Raw genomic sequence first — 22,438 nt, 5'->3', positions numbered from 1 at the left:
AACCAGCTTAAAATTATCACTGATACATCCATTACAGATCTGACCACAAGAAAATTAAAATGCTTACCTTTCTATTTCAGCTTTCATGAGCCTCTAACTGGACATGAACTACCACTAACCATAATGTTTATATTTCCTAGGGTGCCTTTCTAATTGCTTATATTATCTCTTGTGCATCCATGTGCCTGTATGTGCGCACAACACGTGTGTGTGTGTGTGTGTACCTTAAGAATTGATCTTTAAAGCATCTTAAATTTCTCATGGTCTGACATATATGTACATTTTAGTAACCAAAACAATATCTCTTTTCATGTGCAGCATCTCTACAAAACTGAGCTCAGAACATCATTTCAAATCAAATTCTGCATAACGTTGCCACAATGTAAATAACACAATATGATGCTGGTATCTGACAGCTCAGTTGTGGATCTATATTCAGTGAAAATGGTTTGCACTGAGTGATATCATGCACCTGGACCAAGTGTAAACTTATTTATAACTTGCACCACGTCACAGTGAATAGACAGCAGCTTTAAATTGCATTAAAAATTGAGGGAGTGATGCTCAAAGATTTCCCTCTGAGCCTGATCAATATATTAATTACTGCATTGAACCAGCAGCCAACAGAAAGCCACCGAATAAGAAAAATATTAGGAGCCATTTCAAATTTTCTTTAAAAACTGCATGGCTACTTTAAGGTTGACTTCTGCACCTCCTCAGCTCCTTGACATGATTTATTTGCTCTTGTGTCATGCCACATGCAGATCTTCCTGCACTTCATTTTAGTCAAGACTTTTGCAGGGCTGATTTTTTTCCCCAACTAATTTTCTGTTTATTTTTGCCCAGCCAGCAGTTTGTAATGCCGACTTGATGACCACCGTCCTAATCATCTCTGATACTGTGCAGTAAACATTGGAGCTATGCTTCAGCATTTCCATTACAGGCTGATGCCTTCAGGAGCTTACACACGGAATGCAGTTTGGGAAATTTACAGCCACTCACTCTCTTGGGTGTGACATGCATAACAAAATAAACAGGGGAACATGGGATCTGGGACCCAGGGGTCTGGGGAGGGCCACTAACAGAGGTAAAAAAATATCAAAATCAGCAACCACAAATGCAGATAATCACAAATATTATGGAACTTGTGATTATAAAGTGCTCTCAGAATTCACCTTAAAGTTTTTTCTGTGTGCTGCATTGTCCTTTCAGGTTTTTGAAGCACCTTTTCCACCATGAAATAAGGGAACTGCTGTTTGCTTCGTGTGTATTATAATAGCATGTTAATGAAAAGGAAACTACATTAAGGCTTGTTTTGTGCCTTATGTCTTTTCCAGTAATTTGTTGCATGCTGAGCAGAAAATCTTTTTCAAAAAAATTAAATATGCATGGTGGCAGTAATAGATTGGCTGCAGCTCAGTAGGTAAACTTCTTGCCTCTGAGACACAAGGTTGTGGATCTGAGTCTGACTTGAGAGGCTTGACTGTAGATTCAAAGCATACAGTTCAGTATGGTTGAAAATGCTGTCGATGCACGAGTTATAAAACTGAAGCTCCTTGCTTACTAAAGATTAAGCTTTATTTGTCAGGTCTACATCAAAACATTGAAACATACAGCAAAATGTGTCATTTGCATCAATGACCAGCACAGTCTGAAGATGTGCTCGGAGTAGTCCCCAAGTATCACCTTGCTTCTGGCAAAAACATAGCATCTCCACATCCTACGAATCTTTGGAATGTGGAGGAAAACCAGATCACCGGGAGGAAACCGTCATGGGCTTGGGGAGAATATGCAAACTCCTTGCAGGCAGCGTTAGGAATTGAACGCTGATCTTCTGATCAGTGCCGTAAAGTGTTACGCTAACCACTGTGCAATCTTTTGCCCTTGAGTGGACATTAAAGATTCCAATTCCAATTTTAATAAAAGGTAGGCAAATTATCTATGGTAACCTTGCTAATATTCTTTCCGTATTGTGAAACACTGGGCAACACATTTTTTTAAATACGTTGCTTCCTCAGAATTTATTTTCTTGTTCGTGACATACCGCTTGAAGCTGAACACAAATATAATTTTAGACTGCTTGCATCACATAGGTATTTGGAGAAACAAGAAATTAATTTTATTGAATATACTGTGTTTAATTGCATAACAGTGCTGATGGTTTGCAGAAGTAAGCAAAAAATGTCTTGTTGATGATTTTCCTATGTACTGTCTGAGGCTTCACTCTTAAATGTCCAACAATAATTAGTCAGCCCTGATACCATTTCTCCAATTCTGCAATGTCCTGGTAAAAACTTTCACCATGCCCATTACTGACAGTGCCAGAATTTGCAAGGAAATCTAAGTGGGAATGCAGAAAATGAATCTTTAGTGACATTTGCACTTCATGGATTTGTATGCTTGAAACATATGGTCAACCAGCTACATGTAGCTTGGTGCTCTGCAGTTGCCAAGAAAGTTTTCAACATCTTTGAATGCATTCCACGTAATTTTCTCTTGTCCCACTGTAAGTTCTTCAAATTGCCTGTCATTGATGACCTGTTTGAATTGTGGACCAACAAAAATGTCTTCCTTAATCTTGGCAGCAATTATTTTAACTTGAATTATGAATTGAAATAACAAATCTAGGCAATTTCAAAAAACGGTTGTGTGATAGGGAAATTTGATTGTGATTTTCATGATCAGCAGCCCAAAGTCTGTAAGATACACCCAAAAGTATTCAGGAAGCAGAATCTTTGTAGTCCAGTGTTAACTGTTGCTTTGTCCTATTGCTGTGGAAATGAGCGAGTACTGGGCTGAATGTCCTGTTCACTAAAGGAAGTTGAAGTGTCACCCATAGCCTCTCCTTTCCAGGTGTAGCATGGAAAACTCTTGATTCCAAACCCAGATAGATGGGACTTGTTAGCCTTGCCAGGCGGTCTGTCTGGAAACCACCAATACTCAACCTACAGCCCTATGGTTGCTGCAGTCACTGCAGCTCACTGCGCAACTGTAGAACATCCCCCAGCCTACAGAGTGGAATCGGCCTGTGCGCACCTATCTTCACTATAAACCTACGCTGCACAGATGGGAAGAAATGTCCTACTCTACTGATCTTCACAAGTGAAGATCCAGCAATCATCATCATCATCCTATTGCTGTAAATTTTGTGCAAGTTGAGTGATAGGCTTCTAACTTCATAACCGTCCTCATATGCAACAAAGTATTTCTCTGGCTGTAAAGTTCTCTGGGCTTTCATGGAAGATTCCACATTGACGAGAGTCTTTTAAAGGTTAGAATGGAACAGGAAGATTTGGGAATTATGACTTCATATTACAGCTGTACAAAATATTGTTTAGACTGTACTGGAGTATTGTATACAGTTCTTGTTCTTGACTTTATTGTATAAAGTCCAACACCATCTCCTTTGTCTTACTGATAGTGAGGTGCAGATGATTCAGCTTGCATCATTTGACCAAGTCCTCCACCAGGGCCCTGTACTCATCCTGCTGTCCTCCCTTTATACAGCCAACAATAGCTGAGTCATCAGAGAATTTCTGCAGATATCATAGTTCAGTGTTGTATCTAACGTCTGAGGAATACAGAGTAACCAGTAAAGGAGCCAGTACAGTCCCCTGTGGGGCCCCAGTGCTGCTTATAGCCATGTCTGATGCACAGCTCTGAAGCTGCACAAACTGTGGTCTGCCAGAAAGGAAGTCCATTGTCCAGGATACAATGGAAGTCTCAACCTGCACTTACCGAAGCTTCTCTCCCAGCAGTGAGGACTGTATGGTATTGAACACAATTGAGAAATCGAAAAACATTATCCTCACAGTGCTGCCCTCCTTATCCAAGGAGGGTAGGCTCTGTTCAGCAGGCAGACGACAGCATCATCAACTCCAATGTGCTCCTGGTAGGCAATTCCCCAGAGCCTTTCTGTCTGCTCAGCAGAGAACTCCACGTAGCTGCTCAGCACATTCCTTCAAGACCTAGGAGTTCACACTACTTTGTGGTTTGATCCCAATGCTTTGCTGTGTTTGAGTTTCCCCAGAGCCCTTCTCACCTGCTCAGTAGGGAAGGGGAGTTCATCTTGACTGGGGAGTTGGTGGAAAGTGGGATTGTGGGAGGCGAAGATTGGGACGATGACAGTTGGTATGCGGAGATACGTGATAGGTGCAGGGCAAGGAGGAGATGTAGAGATGTAGACAGTGGAAGCCTATGTTGTTCATCCACGTTTTGAACTGGAGAGCGTGGAGGGAGGACTGGAGGCGTTGGTGCTGAGGGAGCTGGTCGGCTGAGGGCAGTGTGAACAGGAGGGCAATTGTGAACATCTGTGCAGCTGTACGTGTTTTTAACTTTTGCATAGAAGAGGTCAGGTCCAGTGTTTTATTTCCTTTTGTATGACATTTGACAAACTGATCAAATGTGGGTAGGGTCATCGAGAGAGGAACATGGTTGAAGTCTCCTGGTACTGCAATGAACACATGCGGTCTGGAGTCTGACGATGGTAGACATCACTCGCAGCATCGGGACTGTATCAGGAAGGTGGAACATAGACAACAAACAATTTGGCATGGCTGAACTTGCATGGTAGATAAAACAAACGCAAACTCACTGCAAGCCATTCGATGTTCGAAGTGTGACTGGGATTACACCATCTATTGTTCACAAGGATAACAAACTCACCTCCCTTCCTCTTACCACACCATCAATTAACTCTATCTGCTTGTATCTTTGAAAACCCATTCACAGTAGTGTCGGAATCCGGGATTTGCTCCTGTAACCATGTCTTGGTGAAACACATAACACTGAATTCCCAAGATTCATTCTGTGTCCTTGTGAGTATTGCTCCATTTTACTTGCCAGCCATCTTACATTCCCCATAATGATAGTATATCTCTGTCTCTTGTTGTGCTGTTTTTTACCCATTAAGCCAATTCTAAATCTCACTGGAACATAGAACACTGAAGACTGACCTTATAGATGTTTATATAATATGCAGATCATTGATAGGATAGTCAGTCTTTTGCCCAGGGCAGAGAAGTCTAGAACTTGAGGCACAGGTTTAAAGAGGTAAAACTTAAAGGAGATCTGAGGATTATGTTTTTAATAGAAAATATGATGAAATCTGGAATGAGTTGCTTCAGGAGATCATTGAGGGAGATATAATTATGATATTTAAAGGCATTTGGGCAGGCACTAGATTAGGAAATGCATAGTGGATAGGGGCCAAAAGCAGACAAATGGGATCAGAATAGACAGGCATCATAGTCAGTGAGGACAAAGTGGGCCAGAAAAGCTAGTGTATGGAACAACACTGAGGAAATACCAATCCTTCATCGGGTCTTAATTGTATTTTTAGGCTTAAGATGTCTTAAATTTAAGAATCACAGAAGCATGTCATTTGGCCATTGCAGTTGAGCAAATTTTCTCATCAGACCTCACTATTAGTCCTAGATCCATGCTCTAACTTGCTGTCCTGCAAGGTCTTGTCAGGTATTCATCCAAAGCTCTTTCATTATTTTTCCATCATCTTTTCTGGCAGTGAATATTGATTATTATAATTTGCTTCAAATAACAAAAATTCTTATACCCTTCAATTTTTTTTATCAACCAACTATCTTAATTAAATATTATCTTATTAGCATTGCTTCCCACTGGAAACTATTCAATCTATCCTTACCTCCATTGGAGATGTAGGATATATGCTTCTGTTTTTATTTCAGATTTTCATTGCCCACATTTTTATTTTCATTTGTTCCCTCTTGAGTTTGAAGAGTTTTATAAATCTTCACTTAAGTTTTTCCCACTGTAAGAAGAGCAAATCCTTATGGGTAGAGATCATTGATGAGATGTTCAAAGTGGGGGCATCATGGGATATTGAGGTGTCACCATGTATATTTAAAGTATAGAAAGATAGCTTTTAGTCTATTGAGTTCATACTTGATAAAAGTGGAGCAATTTAGTCTAAGTACACTTCCCAGATCATGATCTATATGTAATGCCACATTGTTTGTATTTCAGTAGCTTTCTTTTCAATTTCAATGAGTGCTTCTGCCACTGTCATCTTTTTAGGCAATGAATTTCAGAACCTTCTGCTCTTTGGGTGCAAAGATTTTCATCAATTCCTCTCTCATCCTTCTGCCAATTACCTTAACTCTATTACCACCTTGTTCTTGATCACAATACCATGGATCTTCAAAAACACTTCATATGGATCCTTCATAATTTCCTATAACCTTATTAAATTTTCCTTTGGCCGATTTTCTTCCAGAGAAAACCAACCATTTTATCCTGATGCTTAATTCTTTCCAGCCTCACAATATCCTTGTAAATTTCATCTTTAGCCTGTCTAATATTATCACATCTTTCAAGTAACAGGATGATCAGAGGTATGCACATGTGATCTAATGGGTATTTTAACCATTTCTGGCATGGTGTTCTTATACTTAAGTCTATACCTTAAAAAACAAAGGAAAAGTTCTGAGCACAGATTGTACAGCCCCTATAAAGGTACTGTGTGCTGTAGTTTCATCCCACATTCCAAAAACTGTTGGGGTTAGGCTTAGCAAGTTTTGGGCAAGCTTTGTTGATGCTGCAAGCATAGTGACAATTGCAAACGGTCCCCAGAACAGCTTTGGACTGTGTTAGTCATTGATGCAAATGATGTATTCACAATATGTTTTGATGTGAATGTGACAAATAAAGCTAATCTTTTATCTTTAATGTTTAATCTCAAGCTATGTCCCCACTACACCAGATAAATCCGTGACCAAAGCTTTTTCTCTTCGTTTTTACCCTCCGTCCACACTAAAATTTCAACCGACAATTTCAAAACAGACAGCAACGAGATTGAAGCCAGAAGAGTTAGAAATGTACTCACCAAATACTTTGACCCATAACTTACTGAATACTCACTTGGCCCTGTTTTCTGTCCTTGCTTGTATGAAGGTGGTTTACCTCTTTATGCAAGTACTTCTCTGACAATAGATGTGTAACAGCCTAATGTAACATTGTATGGAAATACAAGATAACACTGATGCAGACATGTTTTACACATTTAACAAGGTGCATTATTAATGCAACAGAGTCAGTCAGTTTTTCAATGTTCGTCGTCAGCCGGGTCAATCTGTCCGTGAACTCTTCGTTTGTCACCTCGATACACTTCAGTATTTGTTTTTTTTTTATTTTTAAGTCCTCCTGCACGAGAGCCAACAGCTGCCCGTCATTTAAGTTTTTCTAACTGAACAAACACGCACCATCTTTCACAGCGAGATTCGACACCAAACATGTTGCTTGTTTTCGGTAGATATGTCCTGCGCATGCGCAGTAGGAGGAGATTTGTGGAAATATCTGTTTCAATGCGAACAGAGATATATTTTTAAACGCATAGTGTGGATGCCTATCATTTTTAAGTGAAACCGGTGTTTTCAAAATTATCCGGTCTAGTGTGGATATAGCCTCAGTTTATCCCCAGCTATTTTTGTTTGAATGATGGCTGCATGTTAGCAGTTATTCAGTGCTATGGCACAATGCCTTTACCATAAAGGACTGGAAAATGATGGTCATAGCCACCAGTATTTCCTCTATTGCCCCTATTAAGGGTAGCTTAAATCTGGTCCTACTAATCTCTTTGCTTTCAACAATGCCAAACCTCTTGATATTTCCTCCCTCACTATGTTTATGTCATTCAATATTTCACAACACCTCCTTATTTACAACATCTGTGACAGGTCCCTATTTGGTTAAAAACAAAGCAAAGTTTTGATTATGTGCCATATCTCCTCCAAACACCTCCAAATTACAGACAACCCGTCCGTTAGTAGTCCTCTTGCTCTTTCTGTTTTGACAAAGCATCATTGGAAATTCATCAAAAATTTAACAAAGATGCAAATGTTGGAAATTTGAAACAACAATAGAAAAAGCTAACAAGATTCACTTTGTCAAGCACAAATGTGGAAAGAGAAACTGCCTATGATTTGGGTCAGTTACTCCTCATCAGAATGAAACATCACAGGCTTGGAGACAAGTTCCACAGATGCTGGCTGATATGCTCTTCTGTATTAGAATTTTCTGCTTCTGGATATGTTTTGATTTTATTGACCATACTTCTCATATTACATTTTTTTTTGTCTTCATTATTTTTGTTTTAAGTTGGACTCTTTCTTTACTTGGCTAAGCTTCTTGCAGTATCCCACTCTATATGCTCTCATTTTACAAAATGTTCTAGATTTCAGAGCCCTGTTCATTTCTTTGTGAGAAAATGTTTGCCCTGGGTCTACAGCAGCTCTTCCTTAAATACTTCCAACTATGCTGATAGATTTACCTTCAAACACAGAGGAAAATATCACAGCAGCTTGCTATATTGATCTTAATATGAAAAAAAAATGTGCTAAAGGAGCAGGGCAGGCAGCTTCAGTGGAGAGAGAAGTAGAATTAACTGTCCAGGCTGATTAATGTCAGTCAGAAGTCTGATGTCAAAATTGGCATTTTATTTTTACACCAGCTTTATTTTTCTTGCTTTCCACAGCTTGCTACCATCAAGGTAGAAGGTCCTGCATTTTACTGAAGCTCCGGCAATTCCCAAGCATCATAGTTATGGACTTGGAGAGTCATTACACACAAAAAAAAGCCCTTGATTCAACCCACCATGTCCATGTCCACCACAAAGCACTCATGTTTCCACAACAGCCAACAATTTTATTTTAGTTTGCTGCATATTAAAATAATTATCTTGAAAACACTTTAAGATTTCTGCCATTTCTCCAAGTTCAAAGTTCATTCTTTCCCAGTTAAACTCAGCTTAATTGAAATCCACTTCTTTTACCAACTTACTGTTTTTTTAACTGGGAAATTTGCAACATGTTTTCTCTTTTGCTCATTTTGACACTTCGAGTGACTAGTCACACTAGCAACAGTATGTCATCCCCTTCGCCATTTATCAGTTCAAAACATATAGCTTTATTTTGTTGATCCTTCCAGCAGATCATCCTTCCTCACTGTTCTTTTCTGATCTTTTAGCAATTGTCATGGCTGGCCTTTCTGCTTCTGGTTAACTGAACTCTTTCTTCTTAAAATCCTATAAATGTATGATGAGTTGCTATTCCTTCTCGTCTTTGAACCACCTCTTAGCACTAGCCAAATCATATCTCCACCCTTGATTGCCTGCCTTTTGGCTTATTGGGTTAAATAATGTTTAAAAAAGTGTCTTGATGGGGATAGAACTTATTTAACACCTCAGTTGCACCTTAAATAGACACCTAATTAAATGGATAGTCAGCACCAGATAAGTTAGGAAAAGCATAAAAAATGGTACTTTGAAAATTAAAATGTCAAGAAATATGCTTTTTGCTTGGAAGAAATGGCAGTAATAATTACTTTTTACAAAACATGGAGAGAGTTGGAATTTACTGGATCTCAAATATTCATCTCCTTGAAACAATAAAAAGCAGAAAACATAAAACTGATTGAAAGCAGTCACGGGGCTAGGAATGTGCATCTTTCGTTTTGTTTTGACATTAAGCGAGGCGTGCGCATATGATGTGTGGCATGATGATGTATGCTATTCATGTATTTTTACGTATAACCCATAATGAATTATTTAATTGAAGAAAACTTAATCAAACAATATATTTACAATATTACTCAAATATTCTTTAAATACTAAATACAAAATACTCTTCCCTTCTTAACTATAAACTCCAGCCCAATATAGAATATATCTCAACCTATATACACAATATGCTATATAATACAACTACTATATAGATATTTCACAGCATAGTTAATTGTAAATTGTGGATTTAATCATTGTGGAGGATTTTTTACTCTTGTAGGATAATGTCTGGCCTGATAAGTGGGACCACTCTACTTAGCAGGTGAGATTTGTAACAGTGAAACAATCTCAGGTTCAAGGGCTTTCTCTGTGATGGTTCCACAGGTTACCTCAATGACTGCAGGAAGTGGTTCAGACAATCGTGGCTACCTTTCTTCTCCTTATTCAAAGATGTTCCATCAGCAGTTCCATAATTAGTTGTCCTCTTAAAATTGATCTTGTAATTGTATTCTCAAGAAACAGAGCACATCTCTGCATTTGTGTTGCTGCTGTTGGTGGAGGACTCTTCTGTGGATTGAAAGTGGTTGACAATCGGTAAGAGGGTAAGCTCTCTCCCATATAAGTACTGTTTGAGAAATTTTATACCCCAAACCAGACTGAAGGCTTCTCTGTCAATCTGTAATGTTCCTCTGCAGTGTTAAGGGAACATGATGCAAAAGCTATAAGGCGTTCACTTCCATCACTCATAGCATGTGGCATGACTACACCTACATCATAAGGCGAGGCATCACAGGATAATGTGGATCATAATGTGTGGGTACAGTGTCTGATATCACCACTTCCTTTACCTTTTAGGCTACGTACACACTAGACCAGATAACTTTGAAAACACCAGTTTCGCGTAAAAACAATAGGCGTCCGCACTATGCGTTTTAAAAAATATAAATGGATATTTCGGCGAATCTCCTCCTACTGCGCATGCGCAGGACACATCTATGGAAAACAAGCAACATGTTTGGTGTCGAATCTCGCTGTGAAAGACTTGCTGCACGTTTGTCCAGTTACAGACTAGAAAAACTTAAATGATAGACAGCTGTTGGCTTTCGCGCAGGAGGACTTAGAAGTAAAAAAAAACAAATACTGGAGTGTATGGAGGCAACCAACAGGGAGCTCATGGACAGTATGACACGGCTGATGACGAACATTAAAAAACTGACGAACTCTGTTGCATTAATAAAGCACCTTGTTAAATGTATAAAACATGTCTGTATCAGTGTTATCCTGTATTTCCATATAAAGTTACATTAGGCTGTTACATATCTACTGTCACAGAAGTACTTGCATAAATAGGTAAACCACCTTCATATGAGCAAGGACGGAAAACAGGGCAAAGTGAGTATACTTATTTATTCAGTAAGTTATGGGTCAAAGTATTTGGCGAGTACATTTCTAACTCTTCTGGCTTCAGTCTCGTTGCCGTCTGTTCTGAAATTGAAAGAATTCACACTTGTTGCATTGGGCTCTGAGCTCATAATCTTCTAATATTTTTAATACTCCTCTGAGATTTTGGAGATGTTCCTTGTCATCCTTACTGGTAATGATGATGTCATCCAGGATACATTGAGTGCCTGGGCAGCCTTGCAGCACCTGGTCCATAGCTTTCTGCCAGTGTGTAGGTGCAAATGCTACTCCAAAAGTAAGCCTATTATAGAGATAATGCCATTTGTATTTATGGGGAGGAAAACTTTGGACTAAGACCATAAGACACAGGAACAGAATTTAGGCCATTCAGCTCATCGAGTCTGCTCTATCATGTCTGATCCCGGATCCCACCCTACCCATACACCTGCCTTCTCACCATGCCCTTTGATGCCCTGGCCGATCAGGAAACTATCAACTTCTGCTTTAAATATACCCACAGTCTGAGGCAGAGCTTTCTACAGATTCACTACACTCTGGCTAAAAACAAAATTCTCCTCACCTCTGTTTTAAAAGGTCACCCCTCAATTATGAGGTTGTGCCCTCTAGTTCTGGATATTCCCTCCAGAGGAAACATCCTCTCCACATCCACCCTATCTAGTCCTTTCAACATTCGGTAGGTTTCAATAAGATCTCCCTGCATTCTTCTGAATTCCAATGAGAACAGGCCTAAAGTTGCCAAACACTCCTCATATTTTAATCACTTTGTTCCCAGAATCAACCTTGTGAGCCTTCTCTGGACTCTCTCCAATGACAATACCTTCTTTCTGAGATATGGGGCCCAAGACTGTTTGATAATACTCCAAGTGCAGCCTGACTAGTGTCTTATAAAGCCTCAGAATTATCTTCTTGCTTTTATATTCTATACCCATGAAATAAATTACAGCACTGCATTTGCCTTCTTTACCACAGACTCAACCTGTAAACTAACCTTCTGGGAGTCTTGCACAAGGACTCCTCAGTGCCTCTACATCTCTGATGTTTGAACCTTCTCCCCATTTAGATAGAAGTCTACACTATAGTTCTTTTTTTACCAGAATGTATTGCACATGTCCATACACTGTATTCCATTTCCCACTTTTTCACCCATTCTTCTAATTTGGCTAAGTCCAGCTGCAATTGCATTGCTTCTTCAGCACTACCTACCCTTCCATCTATCTTTGTATCACCTGCAAACCTTGTTAAAAAGCCATCAATTCTATTATACAAATCATTGACAATGTGAAAAGATGAGGTCCCAATATTGACCCCTGAGGAACACCACCAGTCATTGGCAGCCAACCACAAAAGGCTCCCTTTATTCCCACTCGCTGACTCCTGCCTGTCAGCCATTCCTCTATCCTTGCCAGTATCTTCCCTGTAACACCATAGGATTTTATCCTGTTAAGTAGCCTCATGTATGGCACTTTATCAAATGCTTCTGAAAATCCAAGTAAATGACATCCACTGACTCTCCTTTGTCCACCCTGCTTGTTACTTCCTCAAAGAAATCTAACAGATTTGTCAGGCATGATTTTCCATTACAGAAACCATGTGGACTTTGATTCATGTTATCATTAGTTATCAAGTACATCAAAACCTCCTTAATAATAGACTCCAACACTTTCCCAACCACTGAGGTTGGACTTACTAGTCTATAAATTCCTTTTCTTTACCTTCTTAAAGAATGTTGTGACATTTGCAGTCCTCCAGCCCTCTGGTACCATGCCAGAATCATGTGATTCTTGAAAGATCATGACCAATGCATCCATTATCTCTTCAGCATCCTCTCTCAGAACTCCAGGATGTAGTCCATCTGGTCCAGGTGACTTATCCACCTTAAGACCTTTGAGTTTGCCTAGCACTGGCAAAACGGGGACACCTCCTTCTCCTTTATTAGGGAGAGAGAGAGAGTGCCTAATGAATGATACCAGGTGAAACGCGAAGTCTTTGGGATAACTGCAAATCTCTATCTTTGCTATTGCTTTGCTCACACTTGAGTGCTTGGTGGCGGGTGCCGATGCAGTGGGGGGAGGGGGGATTGTTATTGCTGCAGCTTATGCGCAGAAGGGAGGGGTTCTAACATTTAACTATCATTCATTCTTTGGGGCACTCCATTTTCATGGATGGTTGTGAAGAAAAAGCATTTCAGGATGTACATTGTATAAATTTCTCTGACACTGGACCTTTGAACCTTTGGACATTTTTCTTTGTAACAGCAATGGCACTCACTCCTGCCCCTTGACCTCTGGTACAGTGTTAGTGTCTTCCACAGTGAATACTGATGCAAAGTATCCGTTAAGTTCATCTGCCATTTCTTTGTCCTCCATTACTACCTCATCAGCATCATATTCCAGTGGTCCAACATCACTTTTACTCTTTATGTAACTGAAAAAACTTTTGGCATCCTGCTTGATATTATTGGCTAGTCATATTTCATCTTTTCCCTTCTTATAGCTTTTTTAGTTGCCTTTTGTTGGATTTTAAAAGCTTCCCCATCATCCAGCTTCCCAACTTTGCAACATTACATGCCCTCCCCTTGGCTTACACACAGTTCTTCACTTCCGTTGACAGTCACGGTTGCCAGCCCCTTCTATTTGAGAGCATACCTATCCTGAGCTTTGTGACCTATTCCCAGAAACTTCAGCCATCTCTGCTCTGCCATCATCCCCACCAGTATCCTCCTCCAATCCATATGGACAAGCTTCTCTCTATGCCTCTGTAATCCCCTTTATTCTATTGCAATATAGATACATGTGAGTTGTGCTTCTCACTCTCAAATTGCAGTATGAATTCAGTCATATTATGATCACTGCCTCCTTTGAGTTCCTTCACATTAAGCTCTCGAATAAGATCTGGGTCATTACACAACACCCAATCTGAAATTGTCTTTACCCGAGTACGCTCAAGCACAAGCTGCTCTGAAAAGCCATCTCGTAGGCATTCAACAAATTCCCTCTTCTACGATCCGACACCAACCTGATCTTCCAAATCCCCTTGCGTATTGAAATCCTCTGTTGCAATTGTATCAGTACCCTAATGAGATGCCTTTGCAGCTCCCTTTGCAATCTCAAGCCCACATCTTGGCTACTATTTGGAGGCCTATATGTGATTCCCATAATGGTTTTTTTCACCCTTCCCGCTTCTTAACCCCAGTCACAGAGATCCGACATTCACTGACTGCATGTCGCCTCTTTCTAAAGACATAATTTCATCTCTTACAACAGAGCCATCCCACTGCCTGTCTTTCAATACAAAGTACATCCTTTGATGGTAAGCTCTCAACCATGGCCTTCTTTCAGCTGTGACTCAGTGATGCCCACAACATTATACCCAACAATCTGTAATTGCACCATGAGTTCATCCATCTTATTCTGAATGCCACATGCATTTAAATACAGGACCTTCAGTCCTGCATTCTTCACCCTTTTGAATTTTGTATCAAACACATCTATCTTTCCGATGTAGCCAGCCATTTGTTTTCTTTAAATTTATGACTATTATCACTCAGTATTCACTGATTATGCACCCATGAATTCATCTGTTTCCCACCTTTTTTAAACCTGACCATCGCCTTTTTCGAAGAAAGTGCGCTTAGCTTTTTAAAAAAAAAACTAAAACGTCTCACTGCGCTTTTTTTTACTTGAAATTCTCAATATACTTCAGCAGGCAGGGCTTCTTGCGTTCATTTTAAAACTTCCTCATCGTTCTTGTTGTTATGTATCTCCAAAACATGAAACATTAACTACAAATAGCAACATGGAGCCTCACTCTTCGTACACATTGGATATCAAATTAGATGCATAGCTTTGAGCTTTGACTTTGCACACTACCTCTTCAAATCTTCATTTTTGGAGCAAAGAATGTGGCTGTGCTAAAAGGAAACCTCCTCAGTGCTGAATGCTTATCAAGGTTGGGTCTTGCTCCAAATCGTAAAACTTTGCATAAGATAGTCTGTATAGATGCACATCAGCCATATGCCTGCTCAAGTTATGAAAAATGTTACAATGACCTTTTGATGAGTTTTTTTTCACTGACTTAAATAACTGTCTGTAATGTCCTGGCTAAGATGTTACTGCTAATGTTGTAGGGTAGTTCATTTAATGGCTTTCTGTAGAAGCAGTGTGTGCTGCTGGTAGTGATTAGGTTACCGTTAAAGGTAAGGGTTTGCAATGTTCAGCTCAGGAATGTTGGCTCAGCCAATCAGGATGGTGGAATTCAGAGAAGGTTCTAGAGAAAGCTGGGTGGAGAGGTTTTGTGATGGACACTGGGGAAGGTTGCGGTCTTTTTGGCGGGAGCTGGGAGAAGGGAAAATGGCCGAGGATGCCGTCCCTGTTGCACAAGGTGCTTTGTGAAGATGAATGGCTTCAAGGAAGAAGGACCCATACTCCCATGGGGGATCCCGTTTGTTCGAGATGGATTTCATGCTGTATTCAGCAGATGGTGTGTGCATTCACACAGATCGTGAGTCCAGCGCCTGACAAACTCAAGATTCCGTGCACATTTGGACTGGGTTAACTGTAATGGGCCCTTTATATATTTTTTTCTTTTATTTTGCCTACTAACAGTTCGATAAAGCTAACATTTGTAAATATACTTTCTTTATAATTGTATGCAGTGTACAATCTATTATTTCTTGCTGATGGCTAATTGCATAGGGCCGTATTTACATAGTGTTCACCCATATTGGCGTGTGGGTGGTTGAAACATTCCAGCTTCCCTGTTTTGGTGGAACCCAAGTCATAACAACCTTAGATGTATGGAGTTTAAGAAAGATGGTTTTCTCACCACTGAGTCCAGTGGCTCTTAGCGAAGAGCTAACGAGCTGTGTCTCTATAGACACCCAGCAAAAAGAGGTGCATTTATATGTAATTTCAGTGCTTGTTTGTCTCTTATTCCCTGCTAGCAATTCCTTTCATTATTCATAACTGCTGTTGCCATATAATGCCAAACAAATTATTAAGGTGAGGAATTCCTTTAAAAGGTATTCACAGTACTGGATTATATCAGAATCAGAATCAGGTTTATTATCACTGGCATGTGATGTAAAATTTGTATTGACACAGAAAAGGAACTCCAATATCATTCGAACATACTCCAGACAGTTTAATTCCATCCAACACAAACTCTGGGAGCTACATTTCAAAATCCCTTTGTATGTACCTGTCATTGTAACCTAACTGTCAAATTGATTTATCACTGGCTCAGGATAAACTCCAGACAACAGAGAACATGGGCCATGCTCATTGTTGTGGCCGTTTAAAATAATATTAAGTTTTTATGATGGATCTTTCAAACCCAGTGCAAGACAGATCTGCAATATTTACCTGCAATAACAACCAGTGACAAATACCATCTTTGCAAGCAGTAACATCAAGATCTTTACATTCATTCCTTCATTGACAAATATCCTCCCCATGTAATGTCACCTTCCGTTAATATGTTCCCATAAAGGAGATTAGTAATGTTTTCAAAAGTGCAAATCACCCATAGCCAAATTTTCACATCAACGCCAGAGCCATTCTGAATTACCTAAGTGATATTCTCTACCAACCTCTTGTCTAATGACATTCTACCACTCACTCCTGGATCATTAAATATTTGGCTTTACTCAATCAAACATTTCCTTTTATAATATGAACCAAGAAATCTATTTTAGCATTGGTTTATGGTAATTAAATCTATTTTCTAACTAAAACACAAAATGCTGGCAGAAATCAGCAGGCCAGACAGCATCTATGGGAGGAGGTAGTGACAACGTTTTGGGCTGAAACCCTTCATCAGGAGTGAAGTAACATGGGATGGTCGAGGGGGATAAGAAGTGGGGGGAGGGATGAAGTAGAGAGCTGGGAAGTGATAGGCTGGAGGGAAATGGGCTAGGGGGAAGGTGGAGAATTATGGGAAATGAAAGAGAAAGAAAGGTAGGGCTGGGGGAGATTATAGTGAGGGGGGGAAAGAGAGAGAACGAGAAACAGACTAAAATTATAGATAGGAATGGGGTAAGGGCGGAGAAGGGGTATCAACGGAGGTCTGTGAGTACCCCTGCCCCCCCCTTACCCCATCCCTATCAATAATTTTAGTCTGGTTCTCTTTCTCTCACTTTTTCCCCCCTCACTATAATCTCCCCCCAGCCCTACCTTTCTTTCTCTTTCATTTCCCATAATTCTCCACCTTCCCCCAGCCCATTTCCCTTCAGCCTATCACTTCCCAGCTCTCTACTTCATCCCTCCCCCCACTTCTTATTCCCCTCCCGACCATGCCATGTTACTTCACTCCTGATGAAGGATTTCGGCCCAAAACGTCGTCACTACCTCCTCCCATAGATGCTGTCTGGCCTGCTGAGTTCTGCCAGCATTTTGTGTTTTTATTTATTTCCAGCATCTGCAGATTCACTCGTGTTGCCTATTTTCTAACCGTCTGGATCCCTTTCCTAATTGTTGTTTTACCCTTCCTGTAATAATCCAAAATATTTGTCCTCTCGTTTGTGTTCTATGCATCAACAGAAATAGCTAACAGTAATTAGATTATCACCTTATCCAGCCTCTTTGAAGGTAGCCTCTCAAGGTCAAAGGTGATTTGTTTTTGTTGTTCCAATGCAACTTTTATAGTCAATATGAGACTCACAATCACTGCCACTGGTGAAGCAGGCGAGGTTTCACAATGTGGATGAGTCAAGAGTACAGGAAGTGTTATGCTCATGCTGTGGTTTGAACTGGGTTTTCACAAGTTTCTGATGAAGAGACACAAAGTTCTCAGTGCCATTCCAGATGCTCCTTTTTCATTTGGAGTAATCATGGATCTAAGACTCTGTGAATTGATGAGGATGTTATATTTTTTCAATGAGGCTTGGGGCCATCTAAGAATTGTTTCCTTTGTCCCCATTATAATCTTCAATGCTGGAATAAAGTGCTTATTTTATGAGTCTGGTGTCAGGCAGTCTAAAATATGGTCTTCCCAACAGAGTCAGCTAATATAGCTTTAACCTCAGTGTTGGGGATGTTGGTCCAGGAAACCACATTGATATTGGTTCACTTATTCTACCAATGGATTTGCAAAATTTTGCAGAGACAATGTTAGTGGTTGTAATCCAATGCTTTGGAGTATCAGCTATAGATAATTCATATCTTGGAGCATATAGGAGACTGCTAAACAGTAGAATCTATTAGATTATATCGCTAAACCAGAACTGCCAAGATAAATCCTCCCTCCATGGAATCCATTCCATTTGATAAACTTACTGTGGCAGCAATTTATTTCTATTAAGGGATTTGCATCTAAATGTGTACACTAGGGGCTAAGTGAATACCATCTTTACTGAACCCCACTTCCTATTTGACCATAAAAAATAGGACCAGAAGTAGGTAATTCGGCCCATCGAGTCTGCTTTGCCATTCCATCATGGCCGAATTATTATCTCGCTCAACTCCATTCTCCTGCCTTCTCCACTTAACCTTTGACACGATGACTAATCACGAACCTATCTAGCTCTGCTTTGACTGTACTCAATAACTTGATCTCCACAGTCAACCGTGACAATGAATTCCACACTCTGGCTAAAGAAATTCTTTGTCATCTCTATGTTAAAGGGACATCCTGCTACTCTGAAGCTGTTGCCTTTGATCCTAGACTTACCCAATGATAGGAAACATCCTCTTTACGTCCAGTCTAACTAGGGCTTTCAATATTTGATAGGTTTCAATCATATCCCTCTTTATACTTTTAAATTCAGGCCCAGAGTAATACATTAACACTTTTATTCGTGGGATCATTCTCATGAATATCCGTTAGACCCTCTCCAATGCCAACACATCCTTTCTTAGATAAGCTGGACAAAGCTTTTCACAATACACCAAGAGCCATCTGACCAATGCCTTATAAAGACTCAGCATTACATCCTTGCTTTTATATTCTAGTCCGCTCAACATAAGTGCTCATCCTGTGTTAACCTTTAGTGAATCTTGCAGAAAGACTTCCAAGCCTCTTTGCACCTCTGATTTCTGAACTGTCTCCGTTTAGAAAATAGTCTACACCTCTATTCCTTCTACCAAAGTGCATGACCATACTTCAAATTGCATCTGCCATTTCTTTACCTATTCTCCTAATGTGCCAAAGTACTTTCAAGACTCCCCCCTTCCGCAACTCTACCTGCCCTCCACCTATCTTCCTATCGTCTGCAAACCTGGCCACAAAACCATAAATTCATTGACATATTATGTGAAAAGGAACGGTCCCAACACTGAAGCCTGCAGGATACCACTATTTACCAACAACCAACCAGGAAAGGCCCCTTTTATTTCCACTCTTTGCCTCCTGCCAGTCAGCCAATTTTCTGTTCTTAAATAGTGTGGATGGAACAAAATTGGAGCAAACAAAAAGTACTGTTAAAAATATTGGGAAAGATATGCATGTATTTCTATCTCTTCCAACAAAGGAGACTTTGAAACCTTGGACAATGTGTAAGAGATGAGTGCTCAAGAGTTGCCAATGCTGCTGCTGTATTGAGACAAACTAAAGGAATGACTTATTAATGAACAATGTGGGAGAAAATAGGTAAGTATGGACTGTGTTAGTGTTAGCTTGTAGATTTTGTAGAATATAGCCCATTACATATAAAAATTTGTGATTTTGAATTAAGGTGGTGGAGCAGAGAACAAATACAGTGCAATCACGTACCTAACTGACTTAAGTAGGGAGAGATAACTCAGCGAATAAATCAGGTCAAAATTAGGTAAGAAAAATAAATTCATCCCAATATATATCAAGAAATGTCTAAAGCCTCTACAGAACATGGTGTGAAAGGTGTAAGCTATGTAAGCTTAGAGTCATTGAGCTTACAATAAATGTATGTGGAAAAAAGATGGAGATACTGAAGAAACAAAAAGAATGGTGGTAATTAGAACTATAACTACATTTGTCTTGTCAGATTATAAAAGGAAGCACTATTGATACCGTTATCAATACAACACAGGACAGATATGGTATAAGGATTGCATATTTGATCAAAAGATAGGTTCTTACAGAAGTTAAGTTCTCCTCTGAGAAAAGGCTTGGAATCAAAAAATATTTGCTATTGATAGGACCTCTGATACACTGGTTAAGACATTGTCTGTAAAAGAGTCCTGGGCAGTTGTATCAAAGTATCTAATGTTTTCAGAAGGACCTGGAGCATCAGGCACATCATGAATGTGGAAAGATAAAGAAGTGTAATTTAAAAGAAGATTATTTAAAATAAATTATCAATCAGATTAGTTTATGGATTTGAGTAGAAGTAGGTGAACAAAGTTCAGGAAGATGAAAATTGGAGACAGTAAGAGATAATATCTAGATAAGCTGGCAGACCAATTGAAATTGTCTATTTTGTGGCACTAGCATTTATTGTATACATTAAATGGTACAAGTCTTTCTTGTCTTGGCATGCATTTTTTTCTCGAGGAACAAATTTGTGAACCTTACTAATGTACAGTGAGCAGGCTAAGACTAAGAAAGCCTATGTACATAAAACAAAGATTGGACCCACATAAGAAATACTGGCATCTTTATCACAATTAAAATAAACTCATAAATCACAGCTAAAGTAAGGGGAAAACTACAGACAGATGAATTGGTAGTGAAACACCCTGGTTAATGATGGTCTCTCATGCAGGCAGTAGTATTGCTCATTCGAAACAGTTTTAAAGCAAAATACCAATGCAATTTCTTCCAGTAATAACATACAGTCATTTATTTCAATTGTAGCAAAACGTAAGTCCGTTCCAAGCAATAAAAACACCCACTTACAAGACTACATCCAGGATTAATTGAACTCTTTCACAAAAAAATTACAATTTCATTGAAAGCACATTAGTATATATTAGTCTTTCATATATTTTTCATGGCTTATGAAAATAAAAGCAGGCAATATTTATGTTTTGTGAATCCTGTTATCACATAGAGAGCTAAATATGCCATATAGATGCTTGCAGCACTATAAAGAAATTTATGACAGATTTTTTTTTGTACATGGGTTTTGCAAGGATTTAAAAATTGCTCCATGTTGGGCTTCTACATCCTTCATGTGTCAATCTAATCTGTTGGGAATCTGAAATCTATCTGAATCAAGTCTTCTCCAAACCAAGCCTTTCACCAAATCTGCCTGATCTTACAGCAGTCAATGCACTGCAGTGTCAAAACGGAGCCTCCACTTTCTTTTTCTCTTTTTGAGTTTTCTAAGACTTCTTTCTAAACATTTTTTATTGTCAAATCATGTTTCAAACATAAATGCAGAGGTAGAGTCAGCCAGCTTTCCTTATTACTGTGTATCATGTAAACTGTGCATAGGTAATCTCAAAGTCAAATTCATTCAAAGCATTGAAGCCAACTCTATTCAATTAAAAAAAAAATTCGCTTCTAGCTTTAAGGGGATCAGTTGGCTTTTGAAAGTTGCACAAGAAGTTAGAAGTGATTGCACATTCCTCACTAAAGCTACCTTTAAAAATCAATCCAACACCCAATTGTTGACAAATATGTTGAGATACCCAGACATCTCAATTAAATTCAAAACTATTCAGCAACCTTGAGATTATGTTTCCTTCTCTGACAATGCTGCCTGACCTACTGAACATTTTCACCATTCTGTTTTTATTTCAACTTTCCTGGGTCTACAATTTTTTTTGTTTTCTCTATTACAGCTGAGGTCATTGAAGAAGGGTGGAAGGACCCATGTACCTTCATGGTAAAGTCAGACTATGATGTAGACTATGAAGTGCAACATCAGACATTTCATTATCAAAGCACCACACATTGTGATTTCAATCACAAAATGATGTAAGTTACTAATGTGCAGCAAACTTACACATTAAAAGTAAAGTCATGTCAAATATATATATATATATATATATATATATATATATAACTGAGAAACTATTCACTTGCAATTCTCGAATATGCAGCGGAATTAGTTCGCGTTCAATTACTTTTTGTCCGCTCAACCAGGTTCAGAAATGCCATTCAATTTACCCACTGTGTGGCGCTAGTGAAGTTAATTTCTTGAGTCCTTCCCAACTGTTCAAGACTTGTATTGTAAAGGAGTTTTAGACATAGATTCAATTAAATAATTATGTAAACTACTTAATTATAATTCTTTATTTCACATAAATTGTCGAAATATATAAAATACTATTAACTCTCTGCACATGTACCTGGAGTTTCAGAACAACAAGGAATGTCCCTCAAAACTGTATTAGTGGTTGTTCACTGTTCAGATCGACCCTTCAGCGAAAAGACCGAGCGGCTGCATGCAATTATCGTCCTACAAGTATTAGAGAAACACGTGAACTCTTATTTCCCCCACCCCATCAGGATTGCAATGTAAATGTTGGGAATTGTACTTACAGGACAACACACAGATGAGACGTTATGCGGACCCGAGGAAATTCATACTGCACGGCCACTACCGATTCAGAAAAC

The 22,438-nt window shown here is 39.2% G+C and overlaps 1 long non-coding RNA gene across 1 annotated transcript in view; it reads right to left on the bottom strand.

Moving 5' to 3' along the window:
* Positions 1 to 22,438, bottom strand: part of LOC132397758 (uncharacterized) — a 92,276-nt gene extending 69,838 nt beyond the window's left edge. Inside the window, exons 1-2 of the long non-coding RNA XR_009513438.1 lie at positions 22,364 to 22,438; positions 22,171 to 22,280 (exon numbers count right to left, since the gene is read on the bottom strand). This is a non-coding gene — a long non-coding RNA (uncharacterized LOC132397758). The remainder of the gene's footprint in view (positions 1 to 22,170; positions 22,281 to 22,363) is intronic.

Source organism: Hypanus sabinus, chromosome 8, assembly GCF_030144855.1.
Source record: "Hypanus sabinus isolate sHypSab1 chromosome 8, sHypSab1.hap1, whole genome shotgun sequence".
NCBI lineage: Eukaryota > Metazoa > Chordata > Chondrichthyes > Myliobatiformes > Dasyatidae > Hypanus > Hypanus sabinus.
The sequence above is the reverse complement of the archived record's forward strand: the minus strand, read 5'-3'. Positions and strand labels throughout refer to the sequence as shown.